General features: G+C 45.4%; 11 non-coding genes across 11 annotated transcripts; all 11 read right to left on the reverse strand.

The window, feature by feature from the left end:
• Positions 1 to 1,026: 1,026 nt before the first annotated feature.
• On the reverse strand, positions 1,027 to 1,217 carry LOC141184650 (U2 spliceosomal RNA). The gene has a single exon (XR_012259385.1). It is a non-coding gene; the product is annotated as a U2 spliceosomal RNA (small nuclear RNA).
• A 1,120-nt stretch (positions 1,218 to 2,337) lies between these two features.
• Positions 2,338 to 2,528, reverse strand: LOC141188389 (U2 spliceosomal RNA). The gene has a single exon (XR_012262487.1). It is a non-coding gene; the product is annotated as a U2 spliceosomal RNA (small nuclear RNA).
• Positions 2,529 to 3,648: 1,120 nt separating this feature from the next.
• Positions 3,649 to 3,839, reverse strand: LOC141185026 (U2 spliceosomal RNA). Its single transcript, XR_012259726.1, has one exon. It is a non-coding gene; the product is annotated as a U2 spliceosomal RNA (small nuclear RNA).
• A 1,121-nt stretch (positions 3,840 to 4,960) lies between these two features.
• On the reverse strand, positions 4,961 to 5,151 carry LOC141184651 (U2 spliceosomal RNA). The gene has a single exon (XR_012259386.1). It is a non-coding gene; the product is annotated as a U2 spliceosomal RNA (small nuclear RNA).
• A 1,120-nt stretch (positions 5,152 to 6,271) lies between these two features.
• LOC141188391 (U2 spliceosomal RNA) lies at positions 6,272 to 6,462 on the reverse strand. Its single transcript, XR_012262488.1, has one exon. It is a non-coding gene; the product is annotated as a U2 spliceosomal RNA (small nuclear RNA).
• A 1,118-nt stretch (positions 6,463 to 7,580) lies between these two features.
• On the reverse strand, positions 7,581 to 7,771 carry LOC141188392 (U2 spliceosomal RNA). The gene has a single exon (XR_012262489.1). It is a non-coding gene; the product is annotated as a U2 spliceosomal RNA (small nuclear RNA).
• A 1,121-nt stretch (positions 7,772 to 8,892) lies between these two features.
• On the reverse strand, positions 8,893 to 9,083 carry LOC141188393 (U2 spliceosomal RNA). Its single transcript, XR_012262490.1, has one exon. It is a non-coding gene; the product is annotated as a U2 spliceosomal RNA (small nuclear RNA).
• Positions 9,084 to 10,204: 1,121 nt separating this feature from the next.
• LOC141184235 (U2 spliceosomal RNA) lies at positions 10,205 to 10,395 on the reverse strand. The gene has a single exon (XR_012259010.1). It is a non-coding gene; the product is annotated as a U2 spliceosomal RNA (small nuclear RNA).
• Positions 10,396 to 11,515: 1,120 nt separating this feature from the next.
• Positions 11,516 to 11,706, reverse strand: LOC141188395 (U2 spliceosomal RNA). Its single transcript, XR_012262492.1, has one exon. It is a non-coding gene; the product is annotated as a U2 spliceosomal RNA (small nuclear RNA).
• Positions 11,707 to 12,826: 1,120 nt separating this feature from the next.
• On the reverse strand, positions 12,827 to 13,017 carry LOC141188396 (U2 spliceosomal RNA). Its single transcript, XR_012262493.1, has one exon. It is a non-coding gene; the product is annotated as a U2 spliceosomal RNA (small nuclear RNA).
• A 1,120-nt stretch (positions 13,018 to 14,137) lies between these two features.
• On the reverse strand, positions 14,138 to 14,328 carry LOC141184769 (U2 spliceosomal RNA). The gene has a single exon (XR_012259493.1). It is a non-coding gene; the product is annotated as a U2 spliceosomal RNA (small nuclear RNA).
• Between the last annotated feature and the right edge of the window lie 379 nt (positions 14,329 to 14,707).

The raw sequence follows: 14,707 nt of genomic DNA on the forward strand, positions 1-14,707 counted from the left end.
TGTCAACCTCTAGATCCCTCACATGCCTGCACTTTTCGGCTTGCTGCTGCTGCAATCCACGCGTTTTAGATCTGCATAACTCCACCTCTTTTAGCACAGTACCCTCAACCCCCGGCTGTTCCCACCCGCCCAACACCGTTGGAAGGGAGGAGAACCAATTAAGGCGGGGGGGGGGGTGGAACGAGCAGCTGTCTACCCTTAGCAGGAGGGTTGCTGATTAATTACCTCTCCTGCCGCTGCTGCTGCTGGCTGTCCAGCAGCAGACTGAAGGTGGCTTCTGCTGTGCGCAGGTATATAAAGGCTCAGAGCCTATTATGACACGCGCAGCCAGCGTTCCATTGCCACATTCCGTCTACTGCAGGCGGGATACCTGGATGGCTGAATGTCACTGAGAAGCTCACAGAGACCGCCATAAGCAACAGTTGAAAAGAATGCCACAGACTAATCAACCAAACTTTTTGGGTTGGTTTCTCTTTTATAGTCTGCAGGCATTAAATGAAAGAAGTCAGTGTTCCAGCAGAGGGAGACAACGTTTCAGAAAAGGCATTGTAGCAAACCAAAAAAGAAATTTTAAGCGCAGCAGAGTAACCAGCTCACATACCTGTTAGCTCAGGTGAGTTTATAAGGCTGCTGTTGATAACAAGGGCATTTGCTAAATAGATGGTGTGTGTGCAACAATATACTGAAAGGTCAATTATATTGTGCAGCTTATCTCACCACCTGTAGTTATTTAGGTGAAAGCTCCAAAATGCTTGCCTAATATGTCTGTTTATCCAAAAGGAAGTATAGAGGGAGAGCTAGATAGATAGCATTGCATTGCATTACATTACATGGCAATGCAATGCACAGTTGCTGAAGTTGAACCAAAATGAGCTTGTCATCTGGCTTCTGCAACTTTTAACATGAAAAATCCAATGAGGAGAAGAAAAGCAAAGCCAAAGAGTCCATCCCAAAATCCGACAAACAAGCAAAATGAACAAAAAGCATTGAATTCAATTCTTTCTGATTTTAGAAACTGCATTAAAGAAGGGGTGCACCGGTCCTGGAGATACTGCAATACCAGGTCAATGCGTGGAGTGGACAGAGCAAGCTCTTTTTCCATCTCCCTGTTCTAAAAATCCATTTAGTATATGGTCCCCAGATAGGGGACGTATCAGATATTAAACTGATAAGAACAGATACTACACTTGATCTTAGCCAAAAGGCCGAGAAGCGATAACCAGAATTGGTTTCCGACTACGGTGCCACCCAAGGATTCTGAAAAGTCCATTTGTGGAGATGGCCACCTGGACTCCCGTTAAGAAGACATGCTGTCAACCTCTAGATCCCTCACATGCCTGCACTTTTCGGCTTGCTGCTGCTGCAATCCACGCGTTTTAGATCTGCATAACTCCACCTCTTTTAGCACAGTACCCTCAACCCCCGGCTGTTCCCACCCGCCTCAACACCGTTGGAAGGGAGGAGAACCAATTAAGGCGGGGGGGGGGTGGAACGAGCAGCTGTCTACCCTTAGCAGGAGGGTTGCTGATTAATTACCTCTCCTGCTGCTGCTGCTGCTGGCTGTCCAGCAGCAGACTGAAGGTGGCTGCTGCTGTGCGCAGGTATATAAAGGCTCAGAGCCTATTATGACACGCGCAGCCAGCGTTCCATTGCCACATTCCGTCTACTGCAGGCGGGATACCTGGATGGCTGAATGTCACTGAGAAGCTCACAGAGACCGCCATAAGCAACAGTTTAAAAGAATGCCACAGACTAATCAACCAAACTTTTTGGGTTGGTTTCTCTTTTATAGTCTGCAGGCATTAAATGAAAGAAGTCAGTGTTCCAGCAGAGGGAGACAACGTTTCAGAAAAGGCATTGTAGCAAACCAAAAAAGAAATTTTAAGCGCAGCAGAGTAACCAGCTCACATACCTGTTAGCTCAGGTGAGTTTAAAAGGCTGCTGTTGATAACAAGGGCATTTGCTAAATAGATGGTGTGTGTGCAACAATATACTGAAAGGTCAATTATATTGTGCAGCTTATCTCACCACCTGTAGTTATTTAGGTGAAAGCTCCAAAATGCTTGCCTAATATGTCTGTTTATCCAAAAGGAAGTATAGAGGGAGAGCTAGATAGATAGCATTGCATTACATTACATTACATGGCAATGCAATGCACAGTTGCTGAAGTTGAACCAAAATGAGCTTGTCATCTGGCTTCTGCAACTTTTAACATGAAAAATCCAATGAGGAGAAGAAAAGCAAAGCCAAAGAGTCCATCCCAAAATCCGACAAACAAGCAAAATGAACAAAAAGCATTGAATTCAATTCTTTCTGATTTTAGAAACTGCATTAAAGAAGGGGTGCACCGGTCCTGGAGATACTGCAATACCAGGTCAATGCGTGGAGTGGACAGAGCAAGCTCTTTTTCCATCTCCCTGTTCTAAAAATCCATTTAATATATGGTCCCCAGATAGGGGACGTATCAGATATTAAACTGATAAGAACAGATACTACACTTGATCTTAGCCAAAAGGCCGAGAAGCGATAACCAGAATTGGTTTCCGACTACGGTGCCACCCAAGGATTCTGAAAAGTCCATTTGTGGAGACGGCCACCTGGACTCCCGTTAAGAAGACATGCTGTCAACCTCTAGATCCCTCACATGCCTGCACTTTTCGGCTTGCTGCTGCTGCAATCCACGCGTTTTAGATCTGCATAACTCCACCTCTTTTAGCACAGTACCCTCAACCCCCGGCTGTTCCCACCCGCCTCAACACCGTTGGAAGGGAGGAGAACCAATTAAGGCGGGGGGGGGGTGGAACGAGCAGCTGTCTACCCTTAGCAGGAGGGTTGCTGATTAATTACCTCTCCTGCTGCTGCTGCTGCTGGCTGTCCAGCAGCAGACTGAAGGTGGCTGCTGCTGTGCGCAGGTATATAAAGGCTCAGAGCCTATTATGACACGCGCAGCCAGCGTTCCATTGCCACATTCCGTCTACTGCAGGCGGGATACCTGGATGGCTGAATGTCACTGAGAAGCTCACAGAGACCGCCATAAGCAACAGTTTAAAAGAATGCCACAGACTAATCAACCAAACTTTTTGGGTTGGTTTCTCTTTTATAGTCTGCAGGCATTAAATGAAAGAAGTCAGTGTTCCAGCAGAGGGAGACAACGTTTCAGAAAAGGCATTGTAGCAAACCAAAAAAGAAATTTTAAGCGCAGCAGAGTAACCAGCTCACATACCTGTTAGCTCAGGTGAGTTTAAAAGGCTGCTGTTGATAACAAGGGCATTTGCTAAATAGATGGTGTGTGTGCAACAATATACTGAAAGGTCAATTATATTGTGCAGCTTATCTCACCACCTGTAGTTATTTAGGTGAAAGCTCCAAAATGCTTGCCTAATATGTCTGTTTATCCAAAAGGAAGTATAGAGGGAGAGCTAGATAGATAGCATTGCATTACATTACATTACATGGCAATGCAATGCACAGTTGCTGAAGTTGAACCAAAATGAGCTTGTCATCTGGCTTCTGCAACTTTTAACATGAAAAATCCAATGAGGAGAAGAAAAGCAAAGCCAAAGAGTCCATCCCAAAATCCGACAAACAAGCAAAATGAACAAAAAGCATTGAATTCAATTCTTTCTGATTTTAGAAACTGCATTAAAGAAGGGGTGCACCGGACCTGGAGATACTGCAATACCAGGTCAATGCGTGGAGTGGACAGAGCAAGCTCTTTTTCCATCTCCCTGTTCTAAAAATCCATTTAATATATGGTCCCCAGATAGGGGACGTGTCAGATATTAAACTGATAAGAACAGATACTACACTTGATCTTAGCCAAAAGGCCGAGAAGCGATAACCAGAATTGGTTTCCGACTACGGTGCCACCCAAGGATTCTGAAAAGTCCATTTGTGGAGATGGCCACCTGGACTCCCGTTAAGAAGACATGCTGTCAACCTCTAGATCCCTCACATGCCTGCACTTTTCGGCTTGCTGCTGCTGCAATCCACGCGTTTTAGATCTGCATAACTCCACCTCTTTTAGCACAGTACCCTCAACCCCCGGCTGTTCCCACCCGCCCAACACCGTTGGAAGGGAGGAGAACCAATTAAGGCGGGGGGGGGGGGTGGAACGAGCAGCTGTCTACCCTTAGCAGGAGGGTTGCTGATTAATTACCTCTCCTGCCGCTGCTGCTGCTGGCTGTCCAGCAGCAGACTGAAGGTGGCTTCTGCTGTGCGCAGGTATATAAAGGCTCAGAGCCTATTATGACACGCGCAGCCAGCGTTCCATTGCCACATTCCGTCTACTGCAGGCGGGATACCTGGATGGCTGAATGTCACTGAGAAGCTCACAGAGACCGCCATAAGCAACAGTTGAAAAGAATGCCACAGACTAATCAACCAAACTTTTTGGGTTGGTTTCTCTTTTATAGTCTGCAGGCATTAAATGAAACAAGTCAGTGTTCCAGCAGAGGGAGACAACGTTTCAGAAAAGGCATTGTAGCAAACCAAAAAAGAAATTTTAAGCGCAGCAGAGTAACCAGCTCACATACCTGTTAGCTCAGGTGAGTTTATAAGGCTGCTGTTGATAACAAGGGCATTTGCTAAATAGATGGTGTGTGTGCAACAATATACTGAAAGGTCAATTATATTGTGCAGCTTATCTCACCACCTGTAGTTATTTAGGTGAAAGCTCCAAAATGCTTGCCTAATATGTCTGTTTATCCAAAAGGAAGTATAGAGGGAGAGCTAGATAGATAGCATTGCATTGCATTACATTACATGGCAATGCAATGCACAGTTGCTGAAGTTGAACCAAAATGAGCTTGTCATCTGGCTTCTGCAACTTTTAACATGAAAAATCCAATGAGGAGAAGAAAAGCAAAGCCAAAGAGTCCATCCCAAAATCCGACAAACAAGCAAAATGAACAAAAAGCATTGAATTCAATTCTTTCTGATTTTAGAAACTGCATTAAAGAAGGGGTGCACCGGTCCTGGAGATACTGCAATACCAGGTCAATGCGTGGAGTGGACAGAGCAAGCTCTTTTTCCATCTCCCTGTTCTAAAAATCCATTTAGTATATGGTCCCCAGATAGGGGACGTATCAGATATTAAACTGATAAGAACAGATACTACACTTGATCTTAGCCAAAAGGCCGAGAAGCGATAACCAGAATTGGTTTCCGACTACGGTGCCACCCAAGGATTCTGAAAAGTCCATTTGTGGAGATGGCCACCTGGACTCCCGTTAAGAAGACATGCTGTCAACCTCTAGATCCCTCACATGCCTGCACTTTTCGGCTTGCTGCTGCTGCAATCCACGCGTTTTAGATCTGCATAACTCCACCTCTTTTAGCACAGTACCCTCAACCCCCGGCTGTTCCCACCCGCCTCAACACCGTTGGAAGGGAGGAGAACCAATTAAGGCGGGGGGGGGGTGGAACGAGCAGCTGTCTACCCTTAGCAGGAGGGTTGCTGATTAATTACCTCTCCTGCTGCTGCTGCTGCTGGCTGTCCAGCAGCAGACTGAAGGTGGCTGCTGCTGTGCGCAGGTATATAAAGGCTCAGAGCCTATTATGACACGCGCAGCCAGCGTTCCATTGCCACATTCCGTCTACTGCAGGCGGGATACCTGGATGGCTGAATGTCACTGAGAAGCTCACAGAGACCGCCATAAGCAACAGTTTAAAAGAATGCCACAGACTAATCAACCAAACTTTTTGGGTTGGTTTCTCTTTTATAGTCTGCAGGCATTAAATGAAAGAAGTCAGTGTTCCAGCAGAGGGAGACAACGTTTCAGAAAAGGCATTGTAGCAAACCAAAAAAGAAATTTTAAGCGCAGCAGAGTAACCAGCTCACATACCTGTTAGCTCAGGTGAGTTTAAAAGGCTGCTGTTGATAACAAGGGCATTTGCTAAATAGATGGTGTGTGTGCAACAATATACTGAAAGGTCAATTATATTGTGCAGCTTATCTCACCACCTGTAGTTATTTAGGTGAAAGCTCCAAAATGCTTGCCTAATATGTCTGTTTATCCAAAAGGAAGTATAGAGGGAGAGCTAGATAGATAGCATTGCATTACATTACATTACATGGCAATGCAATGCACAGTTGCTGAAGTTGAACCAAAATGAGCTTGTCATCTGGCTTCTGCAACTTTTAACATGAAAAATCCAATGAGGAGAAGAAAAGCAAAGCCAAAGAGTCCATCCCAAAATCCGACAAACAAGCAAAATGAACAAAAAGCATTGAATTCAATTCTTTCTGATTTTAGAAACTGCATTAAAGAAGGGGTGCACCGGTCCTGGAGATACTGCAATACCAGGTCAATGCGTGGAGTGGACAGAGCAAGCTCTTTTTCCATCTCCCTGTTCTAAAAATCCATTTAATATATGGTCCCCAGATAGGGGACGTATCAGATATTAAACTGATAAGAACAGATACTACACTTGATCTTAGCCAAAAGGCCGAGAAGCGATAACCAGAATTGGTTTCCGACTACGGTGCCACCCAAGGATTCTGAAAAGTCCATTTGTGGAGATGGCCACCTGGACTCCCGTTAAGAAGACATGCTGTCAACCTCTAGATCCCTCACATGCCTGCACTTTTCGGCTTGCTGCTGCTGCAATCCACGCGTTTTAGATCTGCATAACTCCACCTCTTTTAGCACAGTACCCTCAACCCCCGGCTGTTCCCACCCGCCTCAACACCGTTGGAAGGGAGGAGAACCAATTAAGGCGGGGGGGGTGGAACGAGCAGCTGTCTACCCTTAGCAGGAGGGTTGCTGATTAATTACCTCTCCTGCTGCTGCTGCTGCTGGCTGTCCAGCAGCAGACTGAAGGTGGCTGCTGCTGTGCGCAGGTATATAAAGGCTCAGAGCCTATTATGACACGCGCAGCCAGCGTTCCATTGCCACATTCCGTCTACTGCAGGCGGGATACCTGGATGGCTGAATGTCACTGAGAAGCTCACAGAGACCGCCATAAGCAACAGTTTAAAAGAATGCCACAGACTAATCAACCAAACTTTTTGGGTTGGTTTCTCTTTTATAGTCTGCAGGCATTAAATGAAAGAAGTCAGTGTTCCAGCAGAGGGAGACAACGTTTCAGAAAAGGCATTGTAGCAAACCAAAAAAGAAATTTTAAGCGCAGCAGAGTAACCAGCTCACATACCTGTTAGCTCAGGTGAGTTTAAAAGGCTGCTGTTGATAACAAGGGCATTTGCTAAATAGATGGTGTGTGTGCAACAATATACTGAAAGGTCAATTATATTGTGCAGCTTATCTCACCACCTGTAGTTATTTAGGTGAAAGCTCCAAAATGCTTGCCTAATATGTCTGTTTATCCAAAAGGAAGTATAGAGGGAGAGCTAGATAGATAGCATTGCATTACATTACATTACATGGCAATGCAATGCACAGTTGCTGAAGTTGAACCAAAATGAGCTTGTCATCTGGCTTCTGCAACTTTTAACATGAAAAATCCAATGAGGAGAAGAAAAGCAAAGCCAAAGAGTCCATCCCAAAATCCGACAAACAAGCAAAATGAACAAAAAGCATTGAATTCAATTCTTTCTGATTTTAGAAACTGCATTAAAGAAGGGGTGCACCGGTCCTGGAGATACTGCAATACCAGGTCAATGCGTGGAGTGGACAGAGCAAGCTCTTTTTCCATCTCCCTGTTCTAAAAATCCATTTAATATATGGTCCCCAGATAGGGGACGTATCAGATATTAAACTGATAAGAACAGATACTACACTTGATCTTAGCCAAAAGGCCGAGAAGCGATAACCAGAATTGGTTTCCGACTACGGTGCCACCCAAGGATTCTGAAAAGTCCATTTGTGGAGATGGCCACCTGGACTCCCGTTAAGAAGACATGCTGTCAACCTCTAGATCCCTCACATGCCTGCACTTTTCGGCTTGCTGCTGCTGCAATCCACGCGTTTTAGATCTGCATAACTCCACCTCTTTTAGCACAGTACCCTCAACCCCCGGCTGTTCCCACCCGCCTCAACACCGTTGGAAGGGAGGAGAACCAATTAAGGCGGGGGGGGGGGTGGAACGAGCAGCTGTCTACCCTTAGCAGGAGGGTTGCTGATTAATTACCTCTCCTGCTGCTGCTGCTGCTGGCTGTCCAGCAGCAGACTGAAGGTGGCTGCTGCTGTGCGCAGGTATATAAAGGCTCAGAGCCTATTATGACACACGCAGCCAGCGTTCCATTGCCACATTCCGTCTACTGCAGGCGGGATACCTGGATGGCTGAATGTCACTGAGAAGCTCACAGAGACCGCCATAAGCAACAGTTTAAAAGAATGCCACAGACTAATCAACCAAACTTTTTGGGTTGGTTTCTCTTTTATAGTCTGCAGGCATTAAATGAAAGAAGTCAGTGTTCCAGCAGAGGGAGACAACGTTTCAGAAAAGGCATTGTAGCAAACCAAAAAAGAAATTTTAAGCGCAGCAGAGTAACCAGCTCACATACCTGTTAGCTCAGGTGAGTTTAAAAGGCTGCTGTTGATAACAAGGGCATTTGCTAAATAGATGGTGTGTGTGCAACAATATACTGAAAGGTCAATTATATTGTGCAGCTTATCTCACCACCTGTAGTTATTTAGGTGAAAGCTCCAAAATGCTTGCCTAATATGTCTGTTTATCCAAAAGGAAGTATAGAGGGAGAGCTAGATAGATAGCATTGCATTACATTACATTACATGGCAATGCAATGCACAGTTGCTGAAGTTGAACCAAAATGAGCTTGTCATCTGGCTTCTGCAACTTTTAACATGAAAAATCCAATGAGGAGAAGAAAAGCAAAGCCAAAGAGTCCATCCCAAAATCCGACAAACAAGCAAAATGAACAAAAAGCATTGAATTCAATTCTTTCTGATTTTAGAAACTGCATTAAAGAAGGGGTGCACCGGTCCTGGAGATACTGCAATACCAGGTCAATGCGTGGAGTGGACAGAGCAAGCTCTTTTTCCATCTCCCTGTTCTAAAAATCCATTTAATATATGGTCCCCAGATAGGGGACGTATCAGATATTAAACTGATAAGAACAGATACTACACTTGATCTTAGCCAAAAGGCCGAGAAGCGATAACCAGAATTGGTTTCCGACTACGGTGCCACCCAAGGATTCTGAAAAGTCCATTTGTGGAGATGGCCACCTGGACTCCCGTTAAGAAGACATGCTGTCAACCTCTAGATCCCTCACATGCCTGCACTTTTCGGCTTGCTGCTGCTGCAATCCACGCGTTTTAGATCTGCATAACTCCACCTCTTTTAGCACAGTACCCTCAACCCCCGGCTGTTCCCACCCGCCTCAACACCGTTGGAAGGGAGGAGAACCAATTAAGGCGGGGGGGGGGGTGGAACGAGCAGCTGTCTACCCTTAGCAGGAGGGTTGCTGATTAATTACCTCTCCTGCTGCTGCTGCTGCTGGCTGTCCAGCAGCAGACTGAAGGTGGCTGCTGCTGTGCGCAGGTATATAAAGGCTCAGAGCCTATTATGACACGCGCAGCCAGCGTTCCATTGCCACATTCCGTCTACTGCAGGCGGGATACCTGGATGGCTGAATGTCACTGAGAAGCTCACAGAGACCGCCATAAGCAACAGTTTAAAAGAATGCCACAGACTAATCAACCAAACTTTTTGGGTTGGTTTCTCTTTTATAGTCTGCAGGCATTAAATGAAAGAAGTCAGTGTTCCAGCAGAGGGAGACAACGTTTCAGAAAAGGCATTGTAGCAAACCAAAAAAGAAATTTTAAGCGCAGCAGAGTAACCAGCTCACATACCTGTTAGCTCAGGTGAGTTTAAAAGGCTGCTGTTGATAACAAGGGCATTTGCTAAATAGATGGTGTGTGTGCAACAATATACTGAAAGGTCAATTATATTGTGCAGCTTATCTCACCACCTGTAGTTATTTAGGTGAAAGCTCCAAAATGCTTGCCTAATATGTCTGTTTATCCAAAAGGAAGTATAGAGGTAGAGCTAGATAGATAGCATTGCATTACATTACATTACATGGCAATGCAATGCACAGTTGCTGAAGTTGAACAAAAATGAGCTTGTCATCTGGCTTCTGCAACTTTTAACATGAAAAATCCAATGAGGAGAACAAAAGCAAAGCCAAAGAGTCCATCCCAAAATCCGACAAACAAGCAAAATGAACAAAAAGCATTGAATTCAATTCTTTCTGATTTTAGAAACTGCATTAAAGAAGGGGTGCACCAGTCCTGGAGATACTGCAATACCAGGTCAATGCGTGGAGTGGACAGAGCAAGCTCTTTTTCCATCTCCCTGTTCTAAAAATCCATTTAATATATGGTCCCCAGATAGGGGACGTATCAGATATTAAACTGATAAGAACAGATACTACACTTGATCTTAGCCAAAAGGCCGAGAAGCGATAACCAGAATTGGTTTCCGACTACGGTGCCACCCAAGGATTCTGAAAAGTCCATTTGTGGAGATGGCCACCTGGACTCCCGTTAAGAAGACATGCTGTCAACCTCTAGATCCCTCACATGCCTGCACTTTTCGGCTTGCTGCTGCTGCAATCCACGCGTTTTAGATCTGCATAACTCCACCTCTTTTAGCACAGTACCCTCAACCCCCGGCTGTTCCCACCCGCCTCAACACCGTTGGAAGGGAGGAGAACCAATTAAGGCGGGGGGGGGGTGGAACGAGCAGCTGTCTACCCTTAGCAGGAGTGTTGCTGATTAATTACCTCTCCTGCTGCTGCTGCTGCTGGCTGTCCAGCAGCAGACTGAAGGTGGCTGCTGCTGTGCGCAGGTATATAAAGGCTCAGAGCCTATTATGACACGCGCAGCCAGCGTTCCATTGCCACATTCCGTCTACTGCAGGCGGGATACCTGGATGGCTGAATGTCACTGAGAAGCTCACAGAGACCGCCATAAGCAACAGTTTAAAAGAATGCCACAGACTAATCAACCAAACTTTTTGGGTTGGTTTCTCTTTTATAGTCTGCAGGCATTAAATGAAAGAAGTCAGTGTTCCAGCAGAGGGAGACAACGTTTCAGAAAAGGCATTGTAGCAAACCAAAAAAGAAATTTTAAGCGCAGCAGAGTAACCAGCTCACATACCTGTTAGCTCAGGTGAGTTTAAAAGGCTGCTGTTGATAACAAGGGCATTTGCTAAATAGATTGTGTGTGTGCAACAATATACTGAAAGGTCAATTATATTGTGCAGCTTATCTCACCACCTGTAGTTATTTAGGTGAAAGCTCCAAAATGCTTGCCTAATATGTCTGTTTATCCAAAAGGAAGTATAGAGGGAGAGCTAGATAGATAGCATTGCATTACATTACATTACATGGCAATGCAATGCACAGTTGCTGAAGTTGAATCAAAATGAGCTTGTCATCTGGCTTCTGCAACTTTTAACATGAAAAATCCAATGAGGAGAAGAAAAGCAAAGCCAAAGAGTCCATCCCAAAATCCGACAAACAAGGAAAATGAACAAAAAGCATTGAATTCAATTCTTTCTGATTTTAGAAACTGCATTAAAGAAGGGGTGCACCGGTCCTGGAGATACTGCAATACCAGGTCAATGCGTGGAGTGGACAGAGCAAGCTCTTTTTCCATCTCCCTGTTCTAAAAATCCATTTAATATATGGTCCCCAGATAGGGGACGTATCAGATATTAAACTGATAAGAACAGATACTACACTTGATCTTAGCCAAAAGGCCGAGAAGCGATAACCAGAATTGGTTTCCGACTACGGTGCCACCCAAGGATTCTGAAAAGTCCATTTGTGGAGATGGCCACCTGGACTCCTGTTAAGAAGACATGCTGTCAACCTCTAGATCCCTCACATGCCTGCACTTTTCGGCTTGCTGCTGCTGCAATCCACGCGTTTTAGATCTGCATAACTCCACCTCTTTTAGCACAGTACCCTCAACCCCCGGCTGTTCCCACCCGCCTCAACACCGTTGGAAGGGAGGAGAACCAATTAAGGCGGGGGGGGGGGAGTGGATCGAGCAGCTGTCTACCCTTAGCAGGAGGGTTGCTGATTAATTACCTCTCCTGCTGCTGCTGCTGGCTGTCCAGCAGCAGACTGAAGGTGGCTGCTGCTGTGCGCAGGTATATAAAGGCTCAGAGCCTATTATGACACGCGCAGCCAGCGTTCCATTGCCACATTCCGTCTACTGCAGGCGGGATACCTGGATGGCTGAATGTCACTGAGAAGCTCACAGAGACCGCCATAAGCAACAGTTTAAAAGAATGCCACAGACTAATCAACCAAACTTTTTGGGTTGGTTTCTCTTTTATAGTCTGCAGGCATTAAATGAAAGAAGTCAGTGTTCCAGCAGAGGGAGACAACGTTTCAGAAAAGGCATTGTAGCAAACCAAAAAAGAAATTTTAAGCGCAGCAGAGTAACCAGCGCACATACCTGTTAGCTCAGGTGAGTTTAAAAGGCTGCTGTTGATAACAAGGGCATTTGCTAAATAGATGGTGTGTGTGCAACAATATACTGAAAGGTCAATTATATTGTGCAGCTTATCTCACCACCTGTAGTTATTTAGGTGAAAGCTCCAAAATGCTTGCCTAATATGTCTGTTTATCCAAAAGGAAGTATAGAGGGAGAGCTAGATAGATAGCATTGCATTACATTACATTACATGGCAATGCAATGCACAGTTGCTGAAGTTGAACCAAAATGAGCTTGTCATCTGGCTTCTGCAACTTTTAACATGAAAAATCCAATGAGGAGAAGAAAAGCAAAGCCAAAGAGTCCATCCCAAAATCCGACAAACAAGCAAAATGAACAAAAAGCATTGAATTCAATTCTTTCTGATTTTAGAAACTGCATTAAAGAAGGGGTGCACCGGTCCTGGAGATACTGCAATACCAGGTCAATGCGTGGAGTGGACAGAGCAAGCTCTTTTTCCATCTCCCTGTTCTAAAAATCCATTTAATATATGGTCCCCAGATAGGGGACGTATCAGATATTAAACTGATAAGAACAGATACTACACTTGATCTTAGCCAAAAGGCCGAGAAGCGATAACCAGAATTGGTTTCTGACTACGGTGCCACCCAAGGATTCTGAAAAGTCCATTTGTGGAGATGGCCACCTGGACTCCCGTTAAGAAGACATGCTGTCAACCTCTAGATCCCTCACATGCCTGCACTTTTCGGCTTGCTGCTGCTGCAATCCACGCGTTTTAGATCTGCATAACTCCACCTCTTTTAGCACAGTACCCTCAACCCCCGGCTGTTCCCACCCGCCTCAACACCGTTGGAAGGGAGGAGAACCAATTAAGGCGGGGGGGGGGTGGAACGAGCAGCTGTCTACCCTTAGCAGGAGGGTTGCTGATTAATTACCTCTCCTGCTGCTGCTGCTGCTGGCTGTCCAGCAGCAGACTGAAGGTGGCTGCTGCTGTGCGCAGGTATATAAAGGCTCAGAGCCTATTATGACACGCGCAGCCAGCGTTCCATTGCCACATTCCGTCTACTGCAGGCGGGATACCTGGATGGCTGAATGTCACTGAGAAGCTCACAGAGACCGCCATAAGCAACAGTTTAAAAGAATGCCACAGACTAATCAACCAAACTTTTTGGGTTGGTTTCTCTTTTATAGTCTGCAGGCATTAAATGAAAGAAGTCAGTGTTCCAGCAGAGGGAGACAACGTTTCAGAAAAGGCATTGTAGCAAACCAAAAAAGAAATTTTAAGCGCAGCAGAGTAACCAGCTCACATACCTGTTAGCTCAGGTGAGTTTAAAAGGCTGCTGTTGATAACAAGGGCATTTGCTAAATAGATGGTGTGTGTGCAACAATATACTGAAAGGTCAATTATATTGTGCAGCTTATCTCACCACCTGTAGTTATTTAGGTGAAAGCTCCAAAATGCTTGCCTAATATGTCTGTTTATCCAAAAGGAAGTATAGAGGGAGAGCTAGATAGATAGCATTGCATTACATTACATTACATGGCAATGCAATGCACAGTTGCTGAAGTTGAACCAAAATGAGCTTGTCATCTGGCTTCTGCAACTTTTAACATGAAAAATCCAATGAGGAGAAGAAAAGCAAAGCCAAAGAGTCCATCCCAAAATCCGACAAACAAGCAAAATGAACAAAAAGCATTGAATTCAATTCTTTCTGATTTTAGAAACTGCATTAAAGAAGGGGTGCACCGGTCCTGGAGATACTGCAATACCAGGTCAATGCGTGGAGTGGACAGAGCAAGCTCTTTTTCCATCTCCCTGTTCTAAAAATCCATTTAATATATGGTCCCCAGATAGGGGACGTATCAGATATTAAACTGATAAGAACAGATATTACACTTGATCTTAGCCAAAAGGCCGAGAAGCGATAACCAGAATTGGTTTCCGACTACGGTGCCACCCAAGGATTCTGAAAAGTCCATTTGTGGAGATGGCCACCTGGACTCCCGTTAAGAAGACATGCTGTCAACCTCTAGATCCCTCACATGCCTGCACTTTTCGGCTTGCTGCTGCTGCAATCCACGCGTTTTAGATCTGCATAACTCCACCTCTTTTAGCACAGTACCCTCAACCCCCGGCTGTTCCCACCCGCCTCAACACCATTGGAAGGGAGGAGAACCAATTAAGGCGGGGGGGGGGTGGAACGAGCAGCTGTCTACCCTTAGCAGGAGGGTTGCTGATTAATTACCTCTCCTGCTGCTGCTGCTGCTGGCTGTCCAGCAGCAGACTGAAGGTGGCTGCTGCTGTG

This window comes from Phyllobates terribilis, unplaced genomic scaffold (genome assembly GCF_046119375.1).
Source record: "Phyllobates terribilis strain yellow unplaced genomic scaffold, ASM4611937v1 Scaffold_40__1_contigs__length_11209783, whole genome shotgun sequence".
Classification (NCBI taxonomy): domain Eukaryota; kingdom Metazoa; phylum Chordata; class Amphibia; order Anura; family Dendrobatidae; genus Phyllobates; species Phyllobates terribilis.